Here is a 15,092-nt window from a genome sequence, read left to right as displayed (position 1 = left end):
CCCCCCTCTCTTCACCCTCTCTTGCTTCCTTTGCCTTGGAGGGCAGCGGAGATGAGCCCGGCGGCTGGCTGCTGAGCGCACACAGCGGAGGAATGCTGCTGCATGGCACGGGCTGCGGGCTGTTCTCCTGTGCCATCTTCGCAGCGCTCCTCCTTAACGTGTTCAATCAGATTCCGTCGTGGCAATGTTCATACACTTTCATTTTTTTATTATTATCATTTCTATTTTATTTTATTTTATTTATTTTTTTTTTCCGGTTTCATTCTCCTTTCCCTTCGCGCTGCACCGCTCTGTAGCCGCGCAGTGCGCCTTGCGAGCGGGGTGATGCGCGAGTTCGTGCTCTGCTCGGAAAAGTTGCCGTCGGATTGAAGTTGCCGTCTGTAAAAGCACAGCTCTGACAGCCGCGGGAGGCTGCTAGCTCGGGAATCGCAGGCGAAACGTGTGCGCTCGGCTCCCGTGCTACGTAGCTCTTTAATCCAGAACAACAGGGTTGTAATCGTATCATTTGAATCTTGAAAGTTTTTAGAAACAAATCTATAATTCAACTTCGTCGTATCTGTTCGAGGTTTTAAGTACCTAAAACGTGTTGCCACTAACAGCTCTCCCAAACACACTTGAAATAACTGGGTGAATGTAACGTAAAAAAATAAATACACTGCCTTGGGTTCGGATGGCCTCGTTCCATGGGACGTGTTTGCTCCTCACGAGGACGTGTGACAGTGGCAGGACTGGTGTGCGATCAGCCTGCTGAGGAACGTTTTCCAGGTGTGCAAGACACGCACGTTTGCGTGCAGTACATAATCCAGGTTGTGATATATTTTACGGACCGATTCGATGCCAAATGTGCTTGTAATGTGGCATCTCACTGTAAGCTGCCTTTAGTATTTATGTCTTTTGAGGTTATGTAATTTCTATTAAAAAAAAAAAAAAGCAAACAAGTTTTGCAAGTCATTTATAGTAGCCCTTGGCAAATTATCGGTGCCGAAGATGGCATTCGCTTTATGGTCTAACTCTCTGCCCCTCCTGCCTGACCTGTGGGGTGAATTACCCACGTTAGGTTCCTTAACAACAAACGTGCAGTGCAGACAGATGGGTTCCAGGAAAACCAACACCAGATTTTCGTACAGTGCGGCTAGGTAATGCGCTGAGGACGAACGCACCGTACCTGCGAACGCCAAGAGGATGGAGAGAGAAGAACCAGCAGTGCTGTCACGCCCTGTCCTCCCCTTCTGGAGCCGCCGTGACACAACTCCTGTCTTGGCCCCCTGGGCCACCCGGCAGAGAGGAAGGCTGTGTTTAGACAGCAGCTCCTCCACGCGGGGCCTCCTTCGCTGCGAGAGGAACAAGACTTAACATTTTTCTTATCAGCCTCTTCAGTTATCGCTTCCTTATTTTTAGGATTCCTGAGAATCGGATTAATTCAGATCAGGAGGTTGGTCCCGCTGAGACGGAGTGGCTGAACCCTCTCAACTTTCAGTCGTGGGGAAAGAGGGGTCACACCACACAAATTTGCACGTCCAGTTATGCACCCTTTCAAGCAACGCTTTTATAGGCATTTGCAAGTAGGGCCATCTGTCTATCAATAAGGAAAATGAAATTCTGAAGGGATTAGGTCTTCCTTCTCACCCTCATCCTTCAGTGGTCCTCTAAACTTATTTTTTTCCCCAAAAAAAGCAACCCTATCTTGTTGGGGCTCAGCAGGCATGCAGGGTCTTCTTAAAAATTACCACGAGGCTAGATGATTTCCTTTGAAATAAAAGGATGCATGATAACAAACAACATGGAAGCAAGCTGCTTCCATGGTCAGCCGCTGATTGCTCTTCAGCTTGGCATGGGAGAGGACCTTGGGGAAGAGAGAACTCGGTTGCTGCTGCCGTGGCATCCTGGCTCCGCTGTTGTGCACAACCCTTCTGGCAAATGTCATGTGAGTCTGGTCTCAGCCGGTTGCATGAGGGAAGATCGTCATTTTCCTCTTTGCCATCTATCTTGCTGCTGCTCTGGAGGGAAAAGAAGGCTTCCCCGTCATTGTTTCTCCTCCAGTCCGTTTTGGCTGGCCAGACGTGTGTCTGAACTGCTCCTCCTTACGGGTGGTGTGGCCGCCTGTCTCCTCCCGAGCGGGAGAGCAGCGCCAAAGTTACTCACCTCGTGTCACTTCTCTGTTGGTGCCCACGGGGTTCTCCGTACGTAGAGGAAATCTGACCAGTGATTTCCTCATTGCATCCTGCCACTGCTTAGAAAAGCTCTGAGATTTCGTAGGGTTTTGGAGGGTATGTGGATTTTGGGGCATAATTTTTGGGAAAAAAAAAAAATCCAGCATGGAAAGATGGCGTTGCATGAATTTACATGAGTGAGGTTATCTCTCCCCACTGTCATGTTGGTAAACTACACGAAAGGTAAGATACAGATTACAATTAATTGCCATCCGTGATAAGTTCTCCGCCTGTCTCTGGGAAACGATGAGCTCGTTTTTCAAGTTTCAGGTGGTGAGAAGATGCAGTGATCTTTCTCTCCTTTTTTTTTTTTTTTTTTTTTTTTCCCTGGAAAACAAAATGGGTGGTTTAATCCCTCATCTCATACAAATTTCAGATTTGATGTTTGTTAACTGGTGTAGCCCACCAGGTTTATCGGATGAAGTATATCACTGCTGCATTTGACAGTGCAGAAGTTGCAGGCGAACTGTGCCGGCAGTCGGCTTTGGAAGAATGTATTTTTTTTAATCAGGAAGAGCCCGGAAGAGAAGGTTCTGGAAACAGTAACTATTTCCGAGTATGTATTGTTGATCACAGGGCTTCAGGTGCTCTTTTATCCTGCAACAGTATCACGGACAACCTTCCGAGTGATGTATATGCTGCACTTCAGGCCCTCTCAGGATAATTGGTTTTGCACTGTGGAGTTAACAGGTACTGGCAGATGGAAGGGGAGCTGTGACGGACCGCAGAAATGAACTTTGGTGCAGCGCCGTGCTGAAATGCCAGCCCAACTTTCTAGCAGGGATATTTGTTCGCGTCTGGTTCGGCACGTAAAAGCACCTGGCAGGACCAGAACCAAGGGGAAGAGGACTCAGTTTCTGCGTTGCTTCCTCTGCTCAATCAGTCTGCTCATGACTTTTTTCCCCCCCGTTGCTTTCTCCCAGCTTTTTGTGAGGTGCCCGATTCCACCTTCCTTCGGCTCTGCCAAACATTTGCTGCTGAAGATCGAGGGCTGCTGGAGGCCGCTCGGACCCGCCGGGTGCAGCAAATGCACCCTGGGCTGCAGCGAGCACGGTTCGGGCTCGGCTCAGAGATAATTAAATCTTGCTGGAGGAGACAGTAATTAACAGAAACCAGTATATATTAATAATTCATTTTGCTGAAATTACAGGCGAATGATAGCATCACAAGTCTTGAAGTAGCCAAACAAGGTTTTTATAACTTTGCCAAACTTTAACTGTTTGGGTGGAAGATTTGTCATGGCGCATGTAAGCCTTGCTTCATTTGTTTCATTTTTGTGTGCGTGTAAACGTTCAGGCGAAATGTTTAGGCAGATTTTGAACATTAGGCAAAGAAAGAATACATCTTCCTGCATTTTAAAGGTTCTCCATGGAAAAGCAACGGGTGCCCCTCTCCTCTGCAACACCTGAAATTTGGTTGAGAAAGGCCGAGGGATTTCCTTCCAGGGAGGTGCCTTTTGCCGTTTGCATGACAAAGCAGCTGAATGTAGCCAGGATGGGAGCCTTTCAGAAAGATCGGCCTGCGTATGCTCAGGGCTTGCTACCATTGATGGGCGAACAGTTTCGGCCAACAGTTTGGGCGAACAGTTTGGGCGAACAGTTTGTCCTCAGTGCAGCGGGCATGCATGGGTGTCCTTCCCTTGGTTTTGGGGAGCCAGCCCCGAATGAATGCGTGGTGTCGGGTAGGTCCTGTCCCACCCAGAGGTGGCACCCGTGGCCCTGTGATGGGACCTGGCTTCTCCTGCCCTCAGGGGAGAACCCGGAGCTAGGAAGGGGACGAGGGACACTGGGCAGAGCGGTGGGAAATGGCCTTCGTGTGGAGGGCTGGAGGCACCACGCTGGGGACAACTTGGTGGCAGCGTGACCTGGGGAGATGGAGGTGGGCTGAGGAGGGGCGCCAGGGTAAACGGGGGCTCTCGGGGGTTGTATATTAACCATAGTCCTTACTTTGTCCTCGTCTGCACGCTTGGTGATTTACTGATTTTCCTCTGGAAGAACTCTGCTTTTTGTTGTGCAAAATAGAGCCTTGTTTTTGTAATGAGTAGCTATTTGATCATTCGCTGTTTTGTTGTCATTCGGTATCTGCCTTACGGCTTCGCTTGCCTGTTTCATCGTGCTGCTGTTCCTGCAGGAGGAATCTGCTGCTGCTTTGGTGCACAGCACCAGGGCGGCTTCAGCTCCACAAACCTGTGGCAGTGTGTGCCGGGCTGGTTGTAGCAATGGCAGGCAGATGGGGAAAGGTGAAAGGCAAAGATACTCCGTGATTATTGGGTGGCTAACGAGCAACATGTAGCCTCATACTGGTGTTATTACCATTATTTTAATACATTTTTTTCAGAGCATTACATAGACCTCTAATGCCTGTGTGTAACTTCCACAGTCTCTCTGGCCACTCACTGTAAGACCGAGTTGCCATCTCGTCACGTTGGGTATCCCAAAAAGAAGGAAACAATTCATGGTCTTGTGCAAAGTTAGTCTTAAATGCTTATCCTGTGGTATCAAGCCATCCCGTGGCCCACCCAGGGATGAGACAGGTGTCAAGGAGGGAGCGTAGTGTCACTTCCAGTCTCCTGAAGCAAGATCCTCCAGCAAAGGAGACTGGTCCTCCCGAAGCAATCTGAGCTTGTGCCACGTCCTGGAGCCGGCCATCTGCCCTCAAAGGTGGTCCTTCCATGACCCTGCGGGCTGCAGGAAAGGGCAGAGCCCTGCGAGGAGCACAGCTGGGTGGTGGCTCTTCCCCGTGAACATCTCGTAGCTTGCAGCCTGAGGGTATCTCAGCGATGGTGCCCGTTGGCTCCTGCTCTGCTGGCGTGTAAAAGGGGCAGGCAGGAGCTGGGGCAGAGCTGAAGCTCCTGTTCTGGCCCCAGCCTGGCTGAGGCACGGACCTCTACGTTTCAGTCGTGTAGTGTAATGGTCAGGGAGTAGCTACTGTTTCAGCTGCTAGCGAGGATCTTGCTCAGGCAGCAGCAGACATTTTAATTCAGAAGGCTCGATGACCTCCACGCTTCTCCAGGCTTCAAGACGTGTCTCCCTCCCAGTCCCAGGAGGCTAACAGGTGATGAGAACACAAAATGCGCCTCTCTGGGAAGTTAAAAGGACACAGTAATTAAGACCATAACATCCTATCTTACTTCTGTCCCGCTTCTTTCAAATTCTTTGTTTCTGAGGGAAAATGAAGTGAGAATTTTTTGTGGTGGGTCATTTTTTTTCTTCTCCAAACCTTCTGTTACTGCTGCCCGTCGAATCTTTCTGGCTTTTCTCCATCTTACAAGTATAGTGTCTATATCTGAGCACAGAAATCAGTAGAATGACATAATTACCTCTCCTTTAATACAATACATACTGCTTGCTTTTTTATATAAAACATTGCTGCTAATACTCCCTAGAATGCTTGCCGTTTTTTTTTTTTTTTCTTTTATAAATAATCCATTTTGCAGTCCACATGCCCTCCAGGTTCTTTTTACAATACTGCTACCCAGCCAATTATTCCCCGTTTCATATTTGTGCATTTGATTTCTTATTCCTGCGCATAGTACTTTACATTTGTCTGTATTAAATTCTCTCTTATTAACTTTCCTTTACCCTGTTTGTGTCCCCATAAGGGCTACTGATCTTTCCCAATTTACCGTCTACACTTTTGTGTTTCTACATACAACTCATTAATGAAAGTCTCTTAATGGAATTGGTTTAGGACAGCAAGAGTTTTCTTGAAATATCCTCTCATTTTCAGAAGCATACTGATAATGACTCTTTATTGTTGTTATTATTATTCTTTCAAGCCATTTTTTTATTTCATGAAAGCGGTTTCCTCTGCATATGGAAGTGTTGTGATAGCCTAAGAATCAAAACTCTTAAATCTTAACTTTTAGTGAGCGATCCACTTGTCCCTTCTTACCTGCCTTGCAGTCACCCCTTCAAATAACCTCAACCCAGCCTGCAGGTTGTTTCCTTGGGCAGATGATGTTGGCTCCTTCTTGTTACTGTATTTGGAAGATGTTTATAAACTTGCTTCTGGAATTGACTTCAGTATGCTTTCTGAATGTAAGCATGATATCTGCATTACAGTTCCTCTTTTTTTTTTTTTCTATCTTTTTATACATGCTATGGCATTTTGAGATTTTTTTTTTCTGTTTCTTGGGTGTTTTTTCCTCTTTTTTTTTTTTTTACCCCAAATACCAGACTAATATAGAATACACAAATGGCCAAAATGCTGCCTTCTGGTCATCATGGGAGTGCTCTGGCAGTGGGACAGTGAGGTTGGGCAGGTTTTCCAAAAGCCCTGGGTTCCCCAGTTCGAGCAGGAAAATGGTGCAATCTCTGGAAAACGCAGAAAAATGGGTGACATCTGGGGGGAAAGGAAGAAGAGCTTGATGTGTGCTGTTCAGCTAGTCCTGGAGGTGCACGTAGCTCACATAGGGGGTGACAGCACTCCCCTAATGTAGTGCTGCTCCTCATCCCGCTGCCCAGAAGGGACGGAGCCTCCTCAGGTTCAGCCTCCGGCTCCTCCAGACACAAGCCTGCATGCTGATTTGACATACACATCTTGTTTGTACGAAAACCAGCTTCATTTCTGGTAAAAGAGACAAAAATGCAAATGAACATAACTTTTCTCGCCCATTTGTCATCAATCTCAATATAGATCTCTATGTATATCTATTTCAAAGAGCTGACATCCTTTCTCAGGGCAGGTGTACTGCAGTTTCTTGTTTTTTAAGTAGGACTTGCCTATGAAAGAGCAGTGACTGGATGGATTTCCTTCTTTGAAGTGCACTGGGAGTGTTACCTTTTTTTCCACCTTCTTTCCTGTACAAATATCAACTAGTAAAATACCAATTTGTAGAAGTCTAGGTGTTCGAGATCAAACTTCTCATGGCAAGGTAGGGTTTTTTGGTTGTGGTTGTGGTCTGTGAGGGCTGTGCTGCACTTCAGTGCCTCCTAGCATAGACCTCAGGTGGTTTGTGATCCCATCACTGTGAGGCTTTACTGCTTTTGGGTGAGCACCTCGGAGTGAAGCCCGGTTGTCCAGGTGGGTATTTTAACTGGGAACTGGCTGTGCTGCAACCAAGTGCTTCTTGCTAAATTTGTTTGGGTCTGGTTGAAACCAACCCTGCATGCTAAACCCAAACTCTTGGTTAGATTGATCAAGCCACAAGTACAAGTGAGAGTGGTGGTTTGCTACTTGGGCTTTGTTATTCTGTTTCTTTACAGCCTCTCATTCCTAAAGAAATGACAGTCTTTGAAAGACAGAAAGCATTTCGGTTGGGAAGAGAGAGGTTTTCGAGAAATGAATGTCATGGGAAGGAAGTGCTGATGACAGTGTCCCATGTTTTATATTCACTTCCATTCTATTTGCAATGTCTCTGACTTTGGGAGGTGATTTCACCTTAAAAGGAGGAAAAAAAAAAAAAAAAAGCATTCCTATACGTTTTCTTGGAAGAAGCCAGTGTCTTGTAAGCATAGAGATAGTTCTTACCAGTCTGTGTAAATCCCACAGCTGTGTGTGTAGTATTTTTTTTCATATTGATACTGAAAATGTCTTGTTATTAGCAGATGCACTTTTACATTCGTCGAATGAGACTGGGAAACAAGTAATGTTCCATTGCTGGGATCAAGTTTTTTTCTTGGCAGTTAGAAGAAGATAAGTATCTTCTGTACTGTTTGTTTTCTGTGATAATCAACTTGATGTTCCTAAAAGTGGCAATGTTAGTCTTGGAGCTAGTTTTTATTGGTTAAAAGAAGTTACAGCAAAGTCCTTGCAACCTGAGCTAGCCCGTGGCGTGGTGTTGGCATACCGTGGCCTGTCACTGGGAAGTTCTGAACTTTCTGAAGAAAATATTCGAGTGCAGAAATGGAACTATAATTCCTTAATAAATATGTTGTTCTTGACAGTCTCAGGACAAAATGGATCATGTGGCTGACAGGCTGTGTGATTGTGTCATAAATATTCAGAGATTTATGAGGCCGAAAGTAAGGATTCCTTCTGATGCTGGCGCTACAAAAGTTGCGGTGCTTTATCAAATACTTGTAATTACAGCAGTGAGACTTGATAAAACGAATAGCCCTTTGCCTTCTTCACACTAAGTGCTTTATTTACAGCTCCTCTCCCCCCGCAGCCGAAGAGCAGGGGGCTAGTCCTGTGTGGCCCTGGCTGCTCCCGCTTCGTCCGTCCTTTGAACTGAGGTGGTGGAGGGGAGTTGGCAAAAGCCATTTGTAAGGTAGGGAGTGTGGATGAGTTAATGAAATTTCATCAGGTGTGTCAGGAGTAACGAAGCTCCCTGCTGACTCTGAAACTGTGAGAAGTGAAGGTTATGGCTCCCATTGACAGCCTCTTGAACTCCTGGGCTCCTTTACTTGCTTTTTATTAAAACCCTCCTGAATCGGTGTATATTGTTTAATCTGCCTTGAAATGTGAATTATAAGTCAAGGCCTCTGAGTAATATAGTGAGAAGTCGTCTGAATTTATTGCACCTTCTGAAAGCACTTCCTACAGCTCGGTAACCTGCTGCTCTGCTGCCCGTGCCTCCTGCAGCCGTGGTCTCGCAGGGGACTGCTCTGCTGTGCTCTGCTCTGCTCCGTCCTAAGGATCAGAAACTTCTGCCGTGATCAAATATTTGCAGAGCGCTGTGCGTGGAGGGGATGCTGTACAAACTGGAAGGCGTGTTTCCTGTCCTGAGGAATGAAGTTTGTTTTTGCTGCATGTTGTAAAATAGTGTAAAATGGAAGCTGGTTTTCTGAACTGGAGCAGGAAAAGTATGCGATCAACAAATGAACAGAGAACTGCTTGTGCACAGGACAGTATGTAAGAAAATACAAAGCTCGGAGAGATAAAGGAGGGCTTCAGATCGGAAGATGAAAAAAGGTTTGAGAAATATGAAAATATGCCTCTGGTAACAGCAATATGCCTGACAAGCAGACCTGAAAGGTACAGCACATTTGTATTTTTGAATTCTGTTGCTGCTACTCAAGTTCCCTGTCACTTCTAATTTTACTATCTGTACATCTGATTCTTTATAGAAGAGATGTTTATTCTGATGAGACCAATACCTGTACAGATGTGTAACTGCAAACCTAGTTATACATACTTTGAATTCTTTTTAGAAATAAGGTGACAATATCATGCAGCAAAACCAGAAGGAAACTCTGTATTGCTATAAAGATGCGTGACTTAGATAATTTGCCTAACTATGGTTGGGGAACCTATAACGTGAATGAAAGAAGCAGATCCTGTTTTCTTTGGACGTCTTACATAGATAATAAAAATCAGACTGCACTATTGGATTCATAGATGTTCCTATGCTAGTCATTCAGAAGAGTATGCATTTTTTTTTCTTACTATTATTCTTTTCCAATACTCCCCAAGCAGTCCTCTAAGTCTGTAGTTAATTATTCAAAGTCAGGAGAAATAAGAGTTTTGAGCTGCCTGGTGTCAGTCTCCAATTCTGCATGCGATTACTCATTTATTAAAAAAAAAAATCATAAAAGACAGGAAAAGGTTTTGTTCTCATAAAGCCATAATTATTTTTCCCTTATAAAAATACAGATCTGGATTGAGTAGCGCTGCACTCATCACTATCTGGTAGAGGTCCTGTAAAATACTTCAGAAAGTTGGAAAAGGACTCTGCGGTTTCGCTATTTAGGCTGCTGGCGAAACAAAAGCATTTGAAAGCCTACAACCGTGCGCGCAGCAGATTTTCAGCATACCTGATCCCTGTTCTAGCCTCTTCCACAAGCACCTGCTGAACACTGCAGACCGTGTCAGTGACAGAGGTTGCACCAGGGGAGGTTTAGACTGGGCAGGGGGAAGAATTCCTTCATGCAGAGGGTGGTGGAGTCCCCGTCCCTGCAGGCAGTCAAGGGACGGGGGGGTGCGGCATGGAGGGACGTGGTTCAGTGATGGGGCTTGGTAGGTCGGGTTGGTGGTTGGACTTGGTGCTCTTGAAGGTCTTTTCCAGCGTAAATGATTCTGTGACTGTCACTTCGTGCAATGGTTGGACTTGTTTCTGTCCTACCGTCTTGATCCCTCGTAGCTCGGTCAGTTAAAATACGCATCGTCCAAAGATGAAAGTCTGTCCTTCTTACCTTGCTGGGACATGGAGCTGCTGCATGCGCAGTTCTGGTTCACATTAACCAACAGTGAAGGAGCACACCCTTCACTGTCACTTCCAAAGCACTTGGGATACTCGGTTCCAGCAACTGTGTGTCTCTGGAATAGCCACGGGTCCTGAAGCAAACCGGGATGCTTGATGCACACGCAGAGATCGCGCTCATTTCCTCTTCTTCCAGTGTGAGTTCTGCTGTGTCATTTTTTTTGATGGTGGTGGATGCACCATCGCGGCCTGGGCACGTTCCTGTAGTGAATGGAAGGCAGCAAGGGCAAAGCAAAAGGGAACGTCGGGCAAAGTGAACTTCCTGTGAATGCCAGAGAGGGGATGGAAAGTGCAGCTGAGGGGAAGCACTGAAAACTTATGAAACTGTTGTGGTGTTAGTTTCTGTTTAATTTCTCTTTTACACACTGCATGTATTCAATGTGTGATTAAAGAGGGGGCTCCCTGGTATAGCTCATTGTTGTGGAGAAGAAATTTGATTCTGAGAAGCGTTTTGTTACATATTGGAGTGAACCCAGTCTTCTGTTCAGCAGAAGCAATTGAAATTCTCCCTAATTCAGGATTCAAGTGGAAGAACAAGGAAAGTGAAGGGAAGCCTGACCTGTAACGGTGTCATGTGTGTTTCGTGTTTTCTAACACCTTATTTTGAAGTCCTCCAAAAGTGCTGGAAACGTAAACAGGAAGCTAAGTTGGAGATACCAATGACGAAATTTGGCAAATTAGTTCCCATGTATTCTGTAGCATCAAAATAGAAATGTTGTCCTGTTCATTTTGCCTTTGTGATTCCTTAATTGGCTTCAGCTGAGCTTGTAATGAGTCCTGTGACTGTTTCTTCTTGGCATGGCCGTGACAGTCCTGGAATTTCCATTTTTCCAATACAACAGCGTATTTAAGGAATTAACATAGATGGAGGAGGATGACTGGTGCATTCTCACAGCTGGAAGGTGGGTGTACTGATTCTCCATTTCGATGGGTGTGCGCGTGCACACGTGTAAGCGTGTGGCTATGCTCAGACCTGGAGGACAAGGCTCATACTTTCTTTGTCCTCAGAGCAGGCAACTGCCCGTGATGTGCATGCATGCAATCACAGAAACAGGCTGGTGTCATTAAAAAATAAAAGCAAACGTGTTCTGATTTAAATAATTACAAGAGACATTGGCAAAGCTCATGGGCTAACTGCACTCTTGATCCACATCCTAGCTCATTCAGTTGTACCCTTGTTCTCTTGTCACGTCTCTTGGTCAGGAACCATGAAATCTGCTATTCCTACCTACGGCCTGGCTGTGGTCTGCTGCGTAAAACCTGCAATTACCTCACCAAGGCTGGCTTTATATTCATCTCCTGTGATTTAGTTCTCTTCAGGAGCAGTAACTGGAGTAGCCAACAACCAAACTTGTTAAAGCGTATGTTCAGAGCTAAAGCCATTTGAAAGAAAGTGGCTGAAAATAACGAAAGATGTCCGTGTATGTAATTTTTTCTGCCGAGGAACGTACAGCTCCCCTGATGTTTATCAGGTAAAACAAGCTGCTTCTGATTCCTCCAAAAAGCCTCTCTCAGTGTGTTTCCCTGGATAGCCGCTGGCAATTGACATGAGCTTATCCAAAAAAGGTAGATTTTTTTCTTCCCTTTCGGCAGTCCAAGTGACCTGAAGAAGCTTTTGTGCCCCCGAAGATCTCTCTTCTTTTGCATTTTTTTTTCCCTCCTCCTTTATTTCTCCCCCCCAGCTCTGTGGACTTGGTCTGGAGAGTTGTACTACTTACCTGCTTGACCTCGTAGCATCCTTAAACCACCAAGCCTCAAACAGCTGTTTGTGGAAGGCCTTTATGAAGTATAACGTGCAGAGTACAGTTTTGTCACGTAAGGAGAGAGCTCAGGCTTTGGGAGAGGGGAGGTTAACGTGGAGAACTGGTTTGTGAGATGGAGCCTGCACTCTTAAGCAAGCGGCGGCCTCTTGGGTTCATCAGGAGCATTTGAAGAGGACAGGCCAGGTGTTCCATGTCTGGGGGTAATACAGGAGCCACCGGCACTATCTGTGCTCTGCAGTCCTGCAGCTGTGAGATGTAAGCGTGATGGGGTCTGCCCTGAGGTGTGTGATCTGCTTGACTCCGTGGGTGCTCCCAGGGCCAGGCTACCCACTTACACTTCACCTGCTCCTCAGCGTGGGGAACTCCTGAGCACTGGTGCTGCTTGCTTTTCCATCCAGCACATAGAAATCGGGATCTGTAGGGTGTGGTAGAAAAGGTAGGAACATTTGGTGGTGTGAGTCAGCCCTTAGGCTACGCTGTGGCATTCTGTTAATACAGATGTTGAGGTGTCCTTGCAGAGTAGTCTGTTGTTTTTTTTTTATCTTTAATTTCAAAGGTTCAGGTTCCATAAACTGTAAGTTTCCAACCCACAGATGATCTACCTCTTAATATTCTGCACGTGTTACTTAAAGCCCAGGGATGTCACTGCCTGAAGTGGCTGGAATATGAGTGTTTTCTAGCATCTGCTACAGGTGGGAAGGCTTATACTGGTGTTTGGTTTCTCTTCCATACTGTCCAGTGCTTCGGGTGTGTGAAGATGTAAGCGTACAGAAGCACCCCACACTTCTGTGGGATGCTGCATGGAAGAAGATGTGTGAGGTGGTTGTGAAAACCCCAAATCCATTCAAGTGTCTCTGATGTGGCATGGCCCAGTATGACACACAAGTTTCTGTTGTGATATAGCAAAATGCTTAGACAGTCCGAGATATGCTATATGAAGGTAATTTCTCTTTATGTGTTTTCTCCATCATTTTAAGGGTTTTCCATCCAAAATGAAGTAGCGCAATAACCTTGAATCTTAGGTGATGTCCTGGTTTGATTGTCCTAAGCATCGTGGCTGCTGCGCTTATCTTGTAGTCGACATGCGCCCACCCCGCCGGCCTTCCTTACTCTTCTGAGCACATAAAGCTGATAAAAACGTGTTGGGAATCATGTAGGGGAGGGGGCTGATTCCGGATTAGGACCAGTGGACGGAGACGTCCCCAGCTTGGCCCGTGCTTGAGGAGCACCCTCCTGAGCAGGATGGCTCTGCTGGCAGCCGGCTCTAGCTCCGCCGCTCGCCTGCCCCGTACCGCAGGGCAGGAGCACCACGCCACGCAGGAGGTACTGCAGAGCCGCCGTGCAAACCTCTCCAGCCTTTCTCCTCCCAGCGGGACACCCTGGTTGGGCTTGCATCCCCGTTCCCCCGCCCCACCCCACGCCACCAGCACGTTGATAGGGGTGAGTCACCTCTTTTATTGTGTTTTGAATACTTTCCTCCCAAACCTAGCTCGTTTTCTGCAGGGAAGGGAAAGAATTTCTGCTGTCCTGGTTCCTTATTTTTATCAGCTAACAACTTCCAGCTGAGAGAGTCCTTGATATTTTTAGCCTGGGATATTTAGCTGGTTGAGCTTCATGTTTTCTCCCCGATATATATGAACTTGGGTGGGGAGAATGGCTCTTGTTGGTTAATATATTCATGGGCATGCTTGCCAAATTGGTTGTGTTTACTCTCGGGAGTCTGAACGCCTCAGAATTTTGGGGGAAGTTTTGAGTCCCAGTCTAAACTGTTCGAATCAGCCTCGTTACTCCATTCTGAGACCGATGTTGCTGTGACTATGCTTTCACTGAACATTACTCTTCGTTTTAAGAGGCTATGTTTAGTATTAAAAATGTATATAATCATTCAGCTTAAAAACACCCAGAAGTAAGTAAACTAAAAAGAGCAGAGAATCGTAAAATGGGAACCCACGTTATGAAATATAAATTCTTTGATGTTGTCTTTGTTCCTGTTTTTCTAAGGCTCTTCTGAGCAGCAGAATCCTCTGTCTTACTGCTCAGCTTTCAGTTTTATTGATTGCCTGGCTTACAGTCTGATCCGGTTCTTTAATATTCCAAATATTGAACCTGCTGGCACATCTTGTATACGCAGCATTTCCAAGTTTCTGAATAAACTTACCCTTCCGTGAAATTCGTATGAATGTTACTTTGAAAGAAAATACTAAAAATATGTAATATGGACCTTCTGCATTTAACGAGTGCCTTAATCTGCCTACTGTAACTTTACCGATGTTACCGTCATCAGGACTTTTCTCTTGTCATAACAAAGTTTCAGGTTAGAGATGAAAAGCTATCCTGTTGCTTTGGTAGGGCGGGTTTTGTGCCTCACAAAGAACAATGTATCTGAACAGAAATTCCCGTTAGAGCACTGGACAGATATCTTCAGGCAACTGAGCCCTCCAGGTTTCTCTGAGAATATATTATTCAACTTACTGCTTAAGTGTGTATTTGTCGCAGTGAAACGTAGTGATTCCAGTAAGTGTTCATGAGGTGTCTGTGTGAGACTGCAGGGGGGTGGAGGGGCAGGTGGCAGAAATTGTGCTCAGTTTAACAAGAGGATTAAACAGTGTTTGCTTGTGGGTATAAATTGTCTGTCCTACCTTCTCCCGTTATACTAATCTATATCAATAAATCAGCTTGGGGACATTATATTGCTCCACTTGCATCCACGTCGCTGTCTGATGCAGTTCTGCAGCGTGAGGAGGTGACTTTGTGCCATCTATGCAGAATCTTTGTCTTCAGTCCTCTGGTTGCCAGTCTGCATCGTGGCATAAGTTAGAGCTGCCTGAAGGCTGCCAACAACCACCAGGATATATCCTATTAATTGGGACCAGCTGGATACGAGTATGTATTGGCAAGTCTACAGCAGCTCCATACAACCCGTTACAGCAGCTCTTCATCACCCAACTTACTCCTTTAGGGAGCTTGAACCTT

At 45.9% G+C, this 15,092-nt stretch overlaps 1 protein-coding gene across 2 annotated transcripts in view; it reads left to right on the top strand.

The window, feature by feature from the left end:
- SSBP2 (single stranded DNA binding protein 2) overlaps window positions 1–15,092 on the top strand; it is a 175,869-nt gene that overhangs the window by 1,102 nt on the left and 159,675 nt on the right. The gene's annotated exons all lie outside the window — the stretch shown is intronic.

Source organism: Netta rufina (genome assembly GCF_964035555.1).
Source record: "Netta rufina genome assembly, chromosome: Z".
In the NCBI taxonomy this organism is placed as follows: Eukaryota; Metazoa; Chordata; class Aves; order Anseriformes; family Anatidae; genus Netta; species Netta rufina.
The sequence above is the reverse complement of the archived record's forward strand: the minus strand, read 5'-3'. Positions and strand labels throughout refer to the sequence as shown.